Source organism: Microplitis demolitor, chromosome 1, assembly GCF_026212275.2.
Source record: "Microplitis demolitor isolate Queensland-Clemson2020A chromosome 1, iyMicDemo2.1a, whole genome shotgun sequence".
NCBI lineage: Eukaryota > Metazoa > Arthropoda > Insecta > Hymenoptera > Braconidae > Microplitis > Microplitis demolitor.
The window spans coordinates 17,690,758-17,707,828 of NC_068545.1; the positions used below are offsets into that span (position 1 = coordinate 17,690,758).

General features: G+C 28.1%; 1 protein-coding gene across 5 annotated transcripts in view; it reads right to left on the reverse strand.

Moving 5' to 3' along the window:
* LOC103575814 (optomotor-blind protein) overlaps positions 1-17,071 on the reverse strand; it is a 93,299-nt gene that overhangs the window by 57,653 nt on the left and 18,575 nt on the right. The window lies entirely within an intron of this gene.

Below are 17,071 nucleotides of genomic sequence, written 5' to 3' on the forward strand. Positions count from 1 at the left end.
GCATAATAAAACAGTAATCCAGTCAATGAGGATATTGGACGAACAACTAAGTATAGTAAAAAAGCATATTTTGCTTTACAATAATTTATTGTATTGACTGGATTACTGTTCTATATAGCAATGGTTACTATTTCTTTTCCTCCGTATATTTAAATCAGTTATTACCTTATGGGAAACTCGAGAGTTATAATGAAAATAATTATAGTATTGTTCCTAACTTACTCTCTAAACATGAATTAGTGAAAATAAGTGAATATATTCGCTAATTCCAAGTGCAAACCGAATCACTAATTTCAAAAAGTGGTTCGGTTGGAACTCAGATTTAGTGAATATTCACTTATTTCACTTATTATGTTTAGAGAGTATAGCTGCAAAAATAGTAACTATCCACGAATTCGCACACTGTAAATCAAAGTGTTTTAATTTAAAACACTTTGATTTACAGTGCAGTGAATTTCACAAGTTCATTTTTATAGGGAAAGATATCGTATATTTGGATATGGCCAAATAAATATTTAATTATGAAAAAAATATCATATATTTGAGCAATTTAATTGCGTGAAATATGTAATTTATTTGTGGTAAAAAAAATGATCCATTTGCTGCAAATAAATATGAGGTGACGTAAACAATGAACTTTTTAAGATATTTAAAGTTAGCTTTCAATTGTTCATTGCAACATCGATATAATTAATAATATGCAAATCACCCTTCGAAATAATATAATTAACATCAGCGGTGACATTAATTTTTATTGGACCATGTGCTTCAAATATATGTTAAGAAGCGCCAAAATATCCGTTATTCGCCACAAATTTAATATCTTTACCACAAATATATCATTTACTTACCACAAATATATTATATTAATCTCAAGGAATCAAATATTTATTTGCACCAAATAAATGTATATTTTTCAGTTAAATTACAAAATTATTTGAACCAACTCTCATATTTAATTGTACCAAATATATTTTTTTGTCATCGAGAAAAAAAAAAAATCAAAAATTGATTTATTTGGGATAAATAATTCTTTTCTCCTGTGTATTTAACTTGATGTGATCAAAAATTTATGTGATTTGTTCTGTTCAATAAAAGTGACGTTACTTATTTTATTAGGTAATAAAATTATTTTTGTCCCAATTAACGATAATTTTATAATTTTAACGAAATATCATGATTATTATTTTCCTGTCTTATAGATCTTAAAACCTCATACTCACACCCTTCCATAGTCCGTATATGTACACCGTTTTAACACCAGTTAGATAACAACGCTAATTAGCACCACTACACCCTAGTCAGTTCATTTTGACATCGCTTTTTTTACAGTAAACTTATTAGCTATATATAATACATCTATATCTACATAGATAAACTTCTAGTAAATAAATCACTTGATAATTTATGGTTCTAATAAAAAAAAATTTTCTTTTTTGAATTTTTATAAATCATTGAAACACAAAAATTAATATTTGAATTTATCCAAATCCATTTAAAGATGGAGTAAAAATGAGAACTACATATGACACTATTGGTATAAGTCTGACTTATTTAACCAGTCCGACGGCAGCCATCTTGACTCACCCTATTCCTGAGAATCCATGTCGCGTTTCTTCCAACTAGAAACCTAGTGTTTTATTTGTAAAGACCAAAATGCTAAGCAACCAGTGACAAGCTTAACAGATGGAAAGTATGGTGACAACGAATAGAAAATACAAAATAGAATGAAAAAAAATTACAATTGAAGAGAGAGAAATAATCGAAGGTAACGAGATAATTAAATTGTCCAGTTGACGCAAAGAATTAATTGGTAATAGGGTGGTTTATATTTCTAATATTAATTCCAAGTATAGACCACTTTTTACATTCAGCACACGAATGGAGTAAATTTTAATGGGACCGTAAATAGATAACTACATCAAAATATGAATTTTTTTTTTTAAATAATTACTTTTTTCACAGCTTGACTATATGTGGATTATACTACTGGAAGAGAAAATTCTCATGTGGATATAGATACAATATATATGTATGAATACGGATGTAACAAAAAGAGGATCTTTTATAAAATAATCCAGGAAATAAAAATTCAACCGGAAAATGAATGAAATAGTGCCGCCTTGAGGTATATGAAGTCTCAATAGAGATTTTCAGGAGCATCTGCCCACTGTTGGCCGAGTTTAAGTTTCAATAGCGGCGCGAAGAGTCGCGCGAAATAGGTGACAGTAGAGAGAATTGATGAGAGGGCAAAAGAGCGAAAATAAAAAAAAAAAGGGAGCATGTATATGTATAATCATGTCGCTAGCCAAATTCTCATTTATGCCTCGGTGGACTCGAGAGGATTCTAAGCCGGATTATCCGCACCAGCAAAAACATCCTCGAGATTCATCTTTTTTACTCACCACCAGAGAAACCCCCACAAACTTTTCTACTTAAATGTTTTTGTAAAAAAAAATTTAGTATCAGTTACAATTAATTATAGACTAAATTTAATTAATATAAAATTTGATATCAAAAATTAGTTACATGACAATATAATAAAAAAAATTTTGCAACTTTTTTTTTTTGTATTTTATTGAAGATATTATCAATGACTCGTAATATAATCAGTTAAAAAAATATTTCTAATTACAAAATCATAAACATTCCGCCAGCATATTATACGATCATTCATTTTTTATGAGATCCAAAAGCGTATAATATAAATGAGGCGCCAACAAGACGCGAAGATGATCAGACTAAGAGAAAAGAGAAGCTGATGGAACCCCGAGGAGGTTCACTATATACATGTATATATATATATGTATATATATAGGCATTTTGTTCACACAAGGTGTCGACAATTTTAAGTTTTAATAGCCTACAAGTCCCGACTATTAAATAGATGAAAAAAAAAAAATAATAAAGTAAATAATAAATAATAGACGAAGTTAATTTCATCAAATTATTATGGGTTAATATTTTAATATCTATAGAATATTTAAATAATATAAAGATTGGGCAAAAAAATAAAAATTAAATTTCTTAAAAGTCAATTTTAATGACGATTCAATAAATTTGATTATCAAAATGAATTATTAATGAAATGATTTTATATTTTTAATTAAAATGTTTATATATTAATGTTAATCTAATAAATATGCCAACAATTTTGTTTATTGAAAAATATTAAATTTAGCGACTTTAATTTTCGAGCCAGACAAAAATAAAATAATAAATAAATAAAATTTATTTGTGAACAAGATGTCAGATAATAAATGCTCATTAATGTTAGCGTGGAACAACCATCACAATCGTTATAGAGCGTGTACTTGAATATATAAAGATCTTGTCAATAAATCGGACTAAATTGTTATTTATCGCAGAGATCATTAGTGACAGAGAGATAATTAAATTCTGGTGCAGTAGCATCAGAATATAATTCACTTCATTGCGCTTTGCTCAATATTTATTCCGATGCATATAATTTACGACAAATTCATTGCATGAGTTAATGAATTTAAGAATTTTGTTTAATTTATCAAGTAATTAAAATTATATATTTATTTATATAAAAACAAATCACGTATATAAATATATATTACGATAAATAATTTATCAGTAAAAAATGAAATAATATATAATAGAATTGGGTAAGAAAGATGATCAGTACAAGGTAACAAAGAGTCGGCGTGTCTCTAGACTGTTGTTTAACAAATCGGTACAAACGATCGTTGTAAAGCAGTTAGGGTTGAGCTTATATGTGGCTCTGAACCTTCAATGCAACATATTGCAACGTCCAGTTTACTAAAGAGAGATGAGCAAGACGATAAGGGTCCGATAGTCGCCAGTCTTTATTTTTTTTTATTATTTCTTCCCTACCTTTTTATTTATTTCTCTCTTTCTTGTTTTATCTTATCTTTGTCCTCTCTTACCTATTCCTCTCACTAGCATCACATTATCGTCCTCTCGTTTTGGACAAGAACCCCTGCAGAGTCATGCAGAAACGCAGTAATTCCGAGTCACGACCAGACTATTTTCCTTGTTATTAAAAAAAAAAATTTTTTTTTTTTATTAACCTTGCTTTTGACTAAAAGTGTCCACGACGATTTAATCTAGCCAATGGTAGGAATAAAAGCGGGCAAGAGATGTTTAAAAAAAAAAAACACTCAAAGTCGGTCATCATGAATAGGAAGTTAAAAAAAAATTGAGGGTAACCTTCCACGTGTGGTTGTATCAATGTATATATATATATATATAGATGGGTGTCATACATATATGAGCTTATTACGCATGCATATACGTATATACGATAGAACACTCAACAAGGGTCTTTCCTCAAACATAAAGCGACGACGGAAATGAAAATGCAATCGCATACGTTTCAACGCCAGGGTTATGTTACTACACACTGTAGTCGTATAGATCAAAACCAAGTTACACTAAATCAAACTGTATTCAAATAAACTATTTCGCACATCAAACATTCACTTTTTACTTTTAAATAAATATATATGTATATATATTTACTAGTGCTGTTCAATGCCGGAAATAATTAACGGTAATTGCGTTTCATTTGAATAATATTTTTTCTCGATGCTCAAATAAATTGCCGTTTAGTGGTAATTGTTTTAATTTTCGTAATTTTTTTTTTATTTATTTTTATTATTCTTTCTGGTTGTGTAGGCATTTATTTTGAATAGTTATTTTAAATATTGACAAAATAACTACGTACTCTATTTTAAATATATGGCACTTGAGTGAGTTAAATTTATTTTTCTAATTTTAAAAAATATATATATCATATTTTAACGAATAATTGGTTCTTAATTTTGCTAATGAGAAAACAATTACCTAGACTACTGTGACTTTGTAACGAGCAATAAATTTCTTTACAAGGCTAAAAGTAAATGCATTTTTCTTCATGGAGAAGAGTTATTTTCATTGTTATTTACGAGAAAGTTTTTAAATATAATGTTTATTTTTTATGTAAAATATTTAACAGTAACAAATAAATATTATTAGAGCTGTAAAAAATTTTATGACTTTAAAAAATTGCTTTGATTTTTTTTTTGCTTATTTGACGTCAAATTGATAAAAAAAAAAAAAAAAATCACGATCTTAAATAAATTACAAAACTTTGAAAAATCATTAGTAAAAATTTTGAGCTAGTGCATGAAAATTCAAACGGGATATTTTTCAATTAATATACATCATGTTGTAAAGTCAGACAAATGATTTAAAAAAAAAATCATTTATCCAATAAAAAAAAAATACTACTTGTGAAAACAAAGCGATGTCAATTTATTTTTTTAATGTATTTGTAAATTAAAATATATGATTATAAATGCTTAAAATAAGGTAAATGTTTTCATAGGAAAGTATACATGATTTGAATAATGAGATATATCAGAAAAGTAATTAATCAGGCCCCAGGATTCTCTTTCAAGAATTTAAATAAGTATGACCCTTCTTTTAGCCATCTGCCAAAGATTGTTACGATGTTAAATATAAGACATTAATTTATTAACTGAGTTATTATTTTAAATTAAAAAAAAAAATGAAATTTAATTTAAATACTGACAGATAATTGTAGTATGAAAAATATTTAAAAATGAAAATAATGTCAAGTTAATAAAACTTTTAGACCACCCGTTAGACACGGTGGCTTTCTCACACCTCGAAAAGAAGGCGTTATGAGGAGAAACAAGTCTAAAGATGATTTTAGACTAATAAGAAGACCTATAATGTAACTTGGGATCGTGGATGGAAGACGCCATAGTATTCTCATGTATATTACAACCGCTAGGTTTAAATTCAAAAGATCATCATTGAGATGATACACTAGTCAGTCGAGAGTGGGACCCATATAGATGGGGCCCATGTAAACCACAGGAGATAAGGCAACGGTGGAAGTTTGGCTGGCGCCACGTATTATTTATATATACGATGTTGAAAAATCATGAAAGGTATGATACGAGAAGAGACGTAAGGCCCCGTGACGAGGGCATGAGGATGGCGAAGCGACGCGCCAAGACGCCCACTAAATTATTATTTGTTCTTGGCAAGCCATAAACGCCTAAATTATACTGTGGCTACCTTGAAAGGGGCCCAAGAACTCGGAGTAGCTCCCTCACGGTCGATCTCCTCCTCTCATTTTCAACCCAGGAGTTGGGGCCCTAAGGACACCGTGACCAACGTTACTCAAAGCCAAGATTAGTCAAGCTTGCACGGTCTTTTAACCACTTCAATAGACTCTCAAACGAAAAGACGTGTCACGAAAAAAAAAAAAAAATTATCTTTTAAAACTGTATCGTTATTTTTAAGACACATTCAAGCCATCAAATTTTTTTACTTGTTATTTTTACACTTAACTCGGAAAAAATAAAAATTATTTATTTACGGATGTAAATAATTATTTTTAAAAATTAATGTACAATTTTTTTTTTCTGTTTATATATACATATAAAAAGAAGTGATTTTTACTCTAAATATATAAGTGTATTTTACTTTGAAAATATTTCTCACCTTGCGTGCAGAAAGTGGTCTTACACGCGGTTCCATTTCGCCCCGGAGGTAAAAAAAAAAAAGAGAAAAAAAAAAATGGTAAAAACCTAACGGAGTAAAAAAAAGACAGAAATAAAGAAAAAAAGTTCATAGACTGAATGAGCAGCCTCAAGAGTGAATGTACGTGCGTCAAGATAGAGAGTGAAAAAAAGAGAGAGTGAGTGAGAGAAGATTAAAAAAAAAAGTTAGAGATAGAACTTGTACTCTTCACCAACCCTTTCACACTTTTCTATTTCACCCCCTCATGTGAGAATCCATACGAGTATTCTCGCGTCTCTGAGTGATATACATAAAAAGTGCGTCCACTATATGTGACGTTTTTTCGACTAATATATATACATGTATATATATATATATATATTTTTTTTTCTCATGTGTATGCAGATTTATGTATATAGAAGAAAAATAAAACAAATGGTGCGATGATGATGTCAAAAGTAGGGAGGTATATATATATATATATATATATACAACAGTGAGGAATACATTCTAGATCCCGTAGGAACACGAAAGAACGTAAAAGTAAAAGGAAAAAGAGACTTACTACATGAGAGTGCAAAATGAAGAAAAGGTAGGAAAGTGTGATGGAAGGAGTTTCGTAACAGCTTTCTATTTGCATACTACCCCCTTTTCAGCCTCGCCCTTCGACACCAACGGTATTTGCATTGATAAATTGGCCGCCAACTACGCCACAGGCGCCCTTCTCTTCCTACTTCGTTGCTCTCGCGCGTTCTACTCGCTTTCACGGTTGCTTCTCCAGGGAATTTCTACGTACATCTACTTTACCCAATAACTAACTTCTCAATGCGTCATAATAGGTGATCAAGTTAATGTCGAAAGGTAATTAATTCACTGAATTTTTTTTATTTTTTACCGGTTGGTTAATTAGTAAAAAAATTGTTATTTTATTTTTTCGGTAAATCAAGGCTTATTCATATAATTTTTTAAAATGAAACTTTACTTTTAACTTACTTTAATTCAATACATTTTTTTTTAATTCCATTAACCTTAGTATTTTCTACGGAGATAAATTCTTTCATTATTTAAAAATGAATGATAGAAAAAAAATAAGAATTAATACCATAATAAATTAAATTTTTATACGATAAAAAAATTCCATAAAATTCATTCGGTACAAACTATATGGACATTTTAAAAAGTCGTATGTAAAATCATAATACATGCGAGTACATTGCACACACATAAAATGCATATGTGTGATGTACTTGAGTACCAGGGCAGTAGCTCTTCAGTCGCTCTTCACAAAAGAAAGGTGCAAGCGTAAGGGCAAGTGAGACAGAATTACAGTAGACGAGTTATAATTTGAGTGAGATGGATGAAATGAAGAAAAAAAAAGCATTAAAAAAACGAGAGAAGAGAAGAGAAGAGAAATTCTGATGGCAAGGGAGGAAGAAATAGAGAAGGAGGCCAGGAGTATGCTGCAACCCTTTGATTATCACACTCACACCAGCGTCAATATAGAAACCCGTCACGTCTTCATTGCACATCATGTTTTAAACTGGCTTCTTACTTATATTATAAATTTATACGTTAAACTACGCAGCTTTTTACCAGAACCTCTATAAAGTATAACAAATAAAAATTAATATTTATTTTTATTTATATCCGCTCAAAAAAAATATAATGATTAATGAGAAAATAGTTAACCGAAAGAAAATTTAGTACGCGAAAAAAAATGATGCTCAAAATTTTAATAGTTTGTAGTTTATTGTTCACTTAAAATTAGTATACTTGTATACTAATATCAAACCAGGATCATTATATATTACAAAATGGCTATTATTTGTATTGAAATTTGATACACATAAAAAAGCACAATTTGTACTTTCGTATATTAAAATTAATATGAAAAAGAATTGATAAATTTGTATCTACAGTTATTTATTACTATTCAAATAAACATAGAAAAATTTTAAAAATTTACCACTTATTCGATTTATGTATATAATAAATTAATTTATAATAACGAATAAATAATATTTTATATTAATTATTAATCAATGGGATAGAATTTATAAAATAAGGGTTGAAAGTTTTCGGTATTTTTATTAGCAAAAAATCAGTATCTAGTATACTAATTTTTCATTTTATCATTTACCACTTATTCGATTTATGTATATTGTAAATTAATTTTTAATGATGAATAAATGATATTTTAAGCTAATAATTGATCAGTGATATCGAATTTATAAAATAAAAGTTTGTAACTTTTGCGATTTCCAGCCGGAAAAATCAGTATCTAAGATACCAGTTCTTAATTTGACCAATCATTATTTTTTAATAGATTATGCCATAAATTAATTAACTTTCACTAATAAATCACGAATTTAAACCTAAAAGTAATAAAATTTACTTAATTTTTTAAATAATTGATAGTAGTTTTTCGGAATCTACAAAAAGTAGTAAACTACTTTGTATTAAGTACATAATAGTACTAATTATTGATAACAGATTCTACTTTTTACTATTATTTATTAATTTTTAGTATTCTGTTTTTTTTCGTGTAGGGGAGCCTGGGGCACGAAGGCCCCCTTAAGCCGGTTTTTTCTTTTTGTGGCTTTTAACCATAAAATTCATTTATTTTCCGTCGATATCGAAAGAATAAGTAGAAATTTTGCAAAAAATCGAAAAAAAAATTTGTTTTTTTCTGGGGCACGAAGGCCTCCTCTCCAAAAAATTATCAACAAAAATTTTTTTTTTATTTCCCGTTAAGTTATGACCTTTATAATGTTTTTATGACGTTTTAGGCCAGTATGTGATGTATGAGGTAAAATGGACCATTAAAAAAAAAAAATTGTCACAAAAAAATTAACTTGACGGAAAATAAAAAAAAAATAATTTTTTCTTTATAATTTTTTTTTCGAGTTGTCCGTTTTGCCCCTCATATCACGTATTGACTTAAAATATACTAAAAACATTATGAAGGTCATACTTTGACGGAAAATAAAAAAAAAAATTTTACCTAATTTTTGAAGAGGGCCTTTATGCCCCAGGGGGGCCTTCGTGCCCCAGGCTCCCCTACATACATTTTTTCAATCAAAATACAAAAATTTGTTGAGGACAAAATGTTTGATATTGTAGTCTATATTATTTAGAATGTTTAAAAAAAAAAATTTTTGAGACCTATCAAAAATTTGTTCAGGAATATATAAAAACGAATAATAATAATAATAATAAATTAATGAATATATTTTATTTGACATAAATTTTTGTAAGTACTCAGATTTTTTTTCAACTCGAAATTTTTCAAAATCCAGAAAACGATAGTTTATTTTTTGAGGATTTTGAGAGCTTGGTTAAATTTTAAAACCGATGAAGATTTTGCATTTAGACCTCATAATTCTCACTGAGGATTTAGAGTGCCAATATCGTATCATTTTTCGTTCAGTAAATAAAAGATCAAAGGAATTGAATTTTTTGCGATCCAAACTAGAATTTGTTTTTTGACTCGGGACATAGTAACTATACCAGTTTATATTCAATAAATTTATAATTATTATTACTGTATTATCTATTTAATTAAAATATATGTAAATATATCTATACACTTATAGATAACATTTATAAATATATGCAGTACGATAATTGATTGAATTAATCTTTTGATAGCAAGGAATTATTAATAGCTAACAAGAATAAATGTTAAGTAACACGATGTAATAAAAAATTAAAAAAAAAAAAAAGTTACACCTAAGGATAAATTTATACGTAAAACAGTAGCCACAAAGATTATTCATTTGCGGTAAATGAAAAAGTAGTGTTGAATTAAAAAAAAAAGTATTACATCTGGTAAATGATTTTATACTACTTAAAATCTTACGTAGTCGTTTCTTTCAACTTGCTATGCGAATATAACTGGTCTTAGTATTATAAACCGACGTTGAGATAACCGAGCATGGTAAAATGGTGATTATCTATTCACGCCACTGGCGTGCCAATATAAATGCTAAGTGGAGAAGCACGTATATCTATACCTACCACGTCAACTCACCGGGTGATCAGACTATTAGTATTATCGACATTAAAATTTTATTAAGAATAATCAAAATAAATTTTTTATTAATTAAAATTATTTTAAACAACTCAATCAAATATTTTAATAAATTATAAATAAATTTATTATTTTATATATTCTCGGTAAATAAATTTATTGCGAATTAGTGAATATGCACTGGAAACCAGATATATATAAGTATACCACTGGTCGAATTAGTGGTATATTTATAGCTGGAGGAATAGTGACTATCTACTAATTTGCAGTGAATTTCAGTTGATGATTAAAAAGATTCTGACCACTAATTCAAAACTATAGAGCATCGAGTGCGGTGTGGAGGAGTAAAGAAGGGAAAGACGTGTTAAGTGTGAGCTGTATAGAAATATATGAGTAGTAGTATTCATATGTATGGATGTATGTATTGTATGTATATATTATGTGTGAAGAATGTATGTGTGTAAAAATGTATATGACTACATCAGTACACATATGTACGTGCATGTACCTCTGAGTCCATCGCAGCGATCGATCGAGTCACTATATACGCTTGGCTTCACTCAGAGGTTTTACTTTAGGGACGATTGCATGCTCACAATTATCCATGAATATTTATTTATTTATAACGTTATTTTTATTATAATTAATATGTATTTTTTTTTTATAATTAATTTTTAATTTAGTTTAATTTGATAATTATTGTTATTTAACATGCTTATATACTGTTGTAATTATATGAAGATGCAAAAACGTTTTTTACAGATGGCTAAGTATCATAAGAGGGTGTGAGGGCGCTTTACCGTGAAGTATTTGAGTATTTAACCTATATGATGATAATGATGCAATGGTTTATTTTGCATTGCACAATGTTCAAGGTAGAGTATAAAAATAGTCGAGGTAATTTATAACATATGTATTTTGGTAAAATTATACATACATATATGTTGAAACAAAAAAAATAATAATAATAATAATAAATAGCGACACAAGATCATGCGCACTTCAAGGCGGGTTTTTTAAAAGTTATTTTTGTTTAAACGAAAACTCTAAACGATAAATAAAAAAACAAATTCTATGTGTTACTCTATAACTCAGCAATCTGCGTTTTTAGTTTTTGGAAAATTTTATTTGCTGATGAAAAAAATGTGGATTAAGTTTTCATTCACTGTAGAAGTGCAACAAAGATAGTAGCGTTGGTCTACATTAGTGGGAAAGAGAAACATGTGAACTCTTTTTGAGGTTATTAGATTGAGAAGGCATTAAGAAGGCATAATTAACTTCAATTGTAACAATGGTCTGACAGATCGTCACTGAAACTTAAAATCGACAAAAATTTGTCTTATTTCATGAAACCGATTTGAACTTTTTATTAGTAGCCTTCTATAGTAACACTGTATTGCAAAACGATTTCAGGTGAGGGTGAATTCGCGTTTTACCCTATGCCTATCACTATATTTTTCATATTGTTTGCATTGAAGCTGGAAATTTTATTGTGTACATGGAGAAATTATTGTTGTTTGAAATTTTATAGTAAAGCCGGACTAGGATGACCATCTAATGGAAATTCAATTAAATACCTATGACCATATTAAATTTACGAGGATTATATCACAAATTACTGTAACCACTGTAAATTTTACTATGACCATAGTAATTTTTGCATGTGTTTATTTTGAATTTCTGCAGGTGGCGAACATAGTCCGGCTTTACTATAATATCATAGCATTTCAAACAAGAATAATTTCTCCGTGTAGAGCCAGCTGGAATAGGCTAATTTCTGACCAATAGCACAACAAAAAAATTTGGTAAATCTAAAAGTGCACGACTCTTAATGCTCATTTGCAAAAAGAAAAATGTATGATAAAAGTTTCAAAGACAATTTGTTTTTTTTTTCCTTTCTATTGCACTAGAAATTTAAATTTCGCTCCGAAAAATAGTCAGATGTATTGTTTCGCGCAGGCGTGGCTAGTCTGACGAATGTAAATGTAAAAAACATATATAGATATACAAAATTGGTCAAGTTCATTTTATTAACTATAATTAAATGGGCCCGAATTTGATGGCCATTTATGACACACTTCTTCTTTGGCCCTAAAACAATTTTTTTTTTAAAAAAGTGATCCAAATAATGGCTTTTCCCGGGTTTTTGTGTTTATAGATTACGGATATTTTGTCTATTGCTTGACTGCTTTTTATCAATTCAGCAATTTTTTTTATTAGAACTCAAATTATTTTAAAAGTTTTCATAACACGTAAGTTTGGTTACTTAGAAGTATTTAGAGATTTATAGTAAATAAATGCGATTCTAGCAGGGATAAAATCTAGTCAGAATCTAATTGAGCAGACAGAAATTTACTTGTTTCGATTAATTAAAAACGTATTAAAACTTCAAACATATTTTTTTTAACAAACATTTCCGAGCATTTCAAAAATTATAATTGTGACTAAACTATTTTTACATCGAATAATATTAAGAGTTTTACGGATACTGTGAAAATTTTTCATATTACGGATTAAAAATTAAGAAAAAAAGGTATTTAGAAGTAACAAGCTCATCGCAGCCCTAGTAGAAATGAAATCGAGTTTTTGTCAAGTAACTGGCCAGTTTTACTAGAGATCCAAGAGAAACATGGCGGCTTTGAAAAAACTGTCACTTTAAAATTTTAGGTTTTGAGGTTATTAAAATTATCAGTTCCTCAGAAATAAAACGATTTTTTAAAAAATACCCAGACAAATTAAAAATTAATTCAAATTAATATATCTTTCTCCAAATTACTCCAAAAATGTATGTGTAATAGATTAGATAAATCTAACCTGAAGCATGGATATATATAGATCAATAAATAAATATTGATCCATATTGACAAATATTAAAAATTGATTAGTTGAAATAAATAAATTATAACTTAAAATAAAAATAATGATTAACAAACAAAATTATTATAAAATTTATTTATTGAGCCTTTTATTGACTCAAAAAATCAAAGTTTAATTTATGAATGTTAAACTATAAAGCCGGCAACATCATTATATTTTAAAAATAAATGTAGGGGAGCCTGGGGCACGAAGGCCCCCTTAAGCCGGTTTTTTCTTTTTGTGGCTTTTAACCATAAAATTCATTTATTTTCCGTCGATATCGAAAGAATAAGTAGAAATTTTGCAAAAAATCGAAAAAAAAATTTGTTTTTTTCTGGGGCACGAAGGCCTCCTCTCCAAAAAATTATCAACAAAAATTTTTTTTTTATTTCCCGTTAAGTTATGACCTTTATAATGTTTTTATGACGTTTTAGGCCAGTATGTGATGTATGAGGTAAAATGGACCATTAAAAAAAAAAAATTGTCACAAAAAAATTAACTTGACGGAAAATAAAAAAAAAATAATTTTTTCTTTATAATTTTTTTTTCGAGTTGTCCGTTTTGCCCCTCATATCACGTATTGACTTAAAATATACTAAAAACATTATGAAGGTCATACTTTGACGGAAAATAAAAAAAAAAATTTTACCTAATTTTTGAAGAGGGCCTTTATGCCCCAGGGGGGCCTTCGTGCCCCAGGCTCCCCTAATCATAAAATCGCACTTTCAAAAATTAACTATAATTATAATTTTGTTATTAATAATTTATAATATTTTTTCTTTTTAATTATTCCTTTTTTTGACTTCCTCCTTTCCAGTTTTTAATAATTCGTCTAAATGAGAATCTACAATATTTGTTTCTATTGCCCATAGTCGCAATTCACTTATTGTATTCATTTTTTTCATTTATTCCAGTTTTTAATGTGTATATTATTAATTCATCATAAAATTATTTGCACATTAACGTACACCAATGTTGAATTATTTCCACTGCTTATTAATATTTATTTTAGCAATTTTTTATATAGGTTAAACAGAAAAAAATAAACACACACATAGACACTAATTACCGAAAATATATTAGTGTGACCAATGTGTACGCCATAGTTGTAGGTGGCGGGATTTCTAGTTTTTAACCGGGATCGCTGGCCAGTTACTAGTTTGAAATTGAGTAAAGTGTAGATTATTTCTACTAGGGAGTATATAATTAATTGCTTCAGTCGGTAAACTTGAAATAATTAACACTCTATTATCTTTTCCTCATAGTTAGCGTCAACGTGCAATGCATGTTATAAGTTTACCTATACTTGCATTTTACGTGACACATATGACAGATACCGATAACGAGCGTTACGATTATATAAATATATGTATTGAAGTAGACATTAACTAACGTGTGTCCAAGAAATTAAGTTACAACGATACAACAATCAATATTACATTGAGTCAATTTTTATTAAAATTTACATATAAATGGTGTTAAAATTTTAACGGGATCGTTAAATTGTTCTACTTCTGTTAAATGTTTAAGGACTAAATAATTATATTTTTTGTAAACTAACTAAAAGTTTTTAACTTTTATGTCTTGCAAATAATAAATATACGAATATGTTGCTGTGTGGGTGCTTGATGATAGGTATGTATAATTATAAACTATGATTACTGTTGATATATATATATAGATAGTCATGAAAGTATCATATTTGTACATAATTAACTTTAGAATTATACAATAATGCATTACAAGACCGTGTGGCATATTTACTGCAACACGTGTACAACGGAGAATAAGTTTTAAAGTTTTGTCTATTCGAATTGAACAGTATCGCTTTTGCTGACTATGATTGTATATTATTTCAAAGTTATACGTAGTTGCATAAAAAGTTGTTTTAAATATATGAACACGTTTTTGTGTCAGCTCTTTGAGACAAAATAAAAGTTTTTGCACTTCTTTGAATTAATTCTTGGACTTGAAATTATATAAATGATAAACTATATAACCCTTTTAATATTTTTTATGCATTATAAGAACTTTGAATAGTATTTTCAAGCATTAAACTTAAGACTTTCATTGTATGTTTGTCCTACTGATTAGTATTATTGATGCATAGAAAAAAAATATTACTTGAATCAAGAGTTTTTTTCTTTCGGAATTGCTTTGTTTCAAGTCGTTTTGTTTTCTTAACTCGACAAAATATTCACTAGCATAATACTGTTGAAACAAGGATTTGAACAAAATTGTAAGGTAAGAGACCCAGTACCCGATCAGAGAACTAGTACCCGGTCACTCATGTATTTGTATATCTATATTTAGTGAATTTTACTAGGTATAGATATACAAATACATGAAGGGATCGGGGACTAGGCCTTTTACCTTACGTGAGTCAAGAATTTAAGTTTATTAATTAATGAAAAATTTTTCTCTAAAAAAAAAATATCAATTTTAAGAAAATAATATTCTGAAGCAAAAAAAAAATGTACCTGAAAAATATAAAGTAAAAAATCTACGGGATCTAGATTTTTGAAATGTTTTGCATAGGTGCATACTATGATATGTCAGTCGAAACTTACAGGCCACCCCCAACTACCCCTCAAGTCACCCCGGGTCAAAAAAAATCTTAAATTTGACTTGATTTAACTTAATTTCCTTTGAAGTCGTCGATATGCCGACAACTGTAGTCCATATTTTAACTTTTTAAACTTTTTTTGACTTAATATTAACTTAATTTTGACTTTTTTTAACTTTTTTGCCGTAGATTAGACTTTTTTTGGCTTAAATTATTTCATTGCTTTAAATTTGACTTATTTCATCTTAAAAAAACAACTGGTTATAACCAATCAATATATCGATTCGAAATCTAGTTCTTATATTTGACATAATTTTAACTTTCGAATATTTATAATAATTATTTTTTTAATTAGTAATATTATTATTAAATATGTTATTGTCATCATATCATTATGTCTAACTTCTATTACTGGTGCTACTACACGGAAAAAATTTTCGTATGAATATTGCCATGTTATTGATTCTAAAAATTACTCTAAATCGAGTAATCTTGGGCCATTACTACTTTTTACTCTTGAGTTACGAAATTTTACTCTCTCAATGAGTAAAAATCAATTAGATTAATTTTTACTCATACTTACGAGTAAAAATTACACCTAGCGGCTGTCTAAATAAATTCTCTCTAGTTCAATTTTTACTCGACATTTTGTCGACAAATTTTGTCTTATATCAATCCTAACTAAGCTACAAAAAATCAAATCTAAGTCAAATGTTATGGAGATTTTACAGACTAAAAACATTAAATTAATTGAAATTTGAAGAATTTTGATTTAAATTTTAAGTCATAATCAAAATTTTTTTTCGACCCGGAACCTTTAAGCAGAGAAATTACAAAAAGTTTTTTCATTTTCGTTGCACAAAAAACGTTACGATCTTCAGGTATATAAAAAAAATTTTTTCTTTATAACGATATTCTCGGCTCAAGTATATATTCTTCTTGATTCACGTTAGATTTTTTTTCAGTGTATAAAATTATATCAATATAAAGATTTTAAGAAAATAAATTAAAAATTCATTTCAATATTATTATTCATATGATGGAAGTTTATGAGATTTGAGATACTTGGTTTGAAATTGATAAATCAT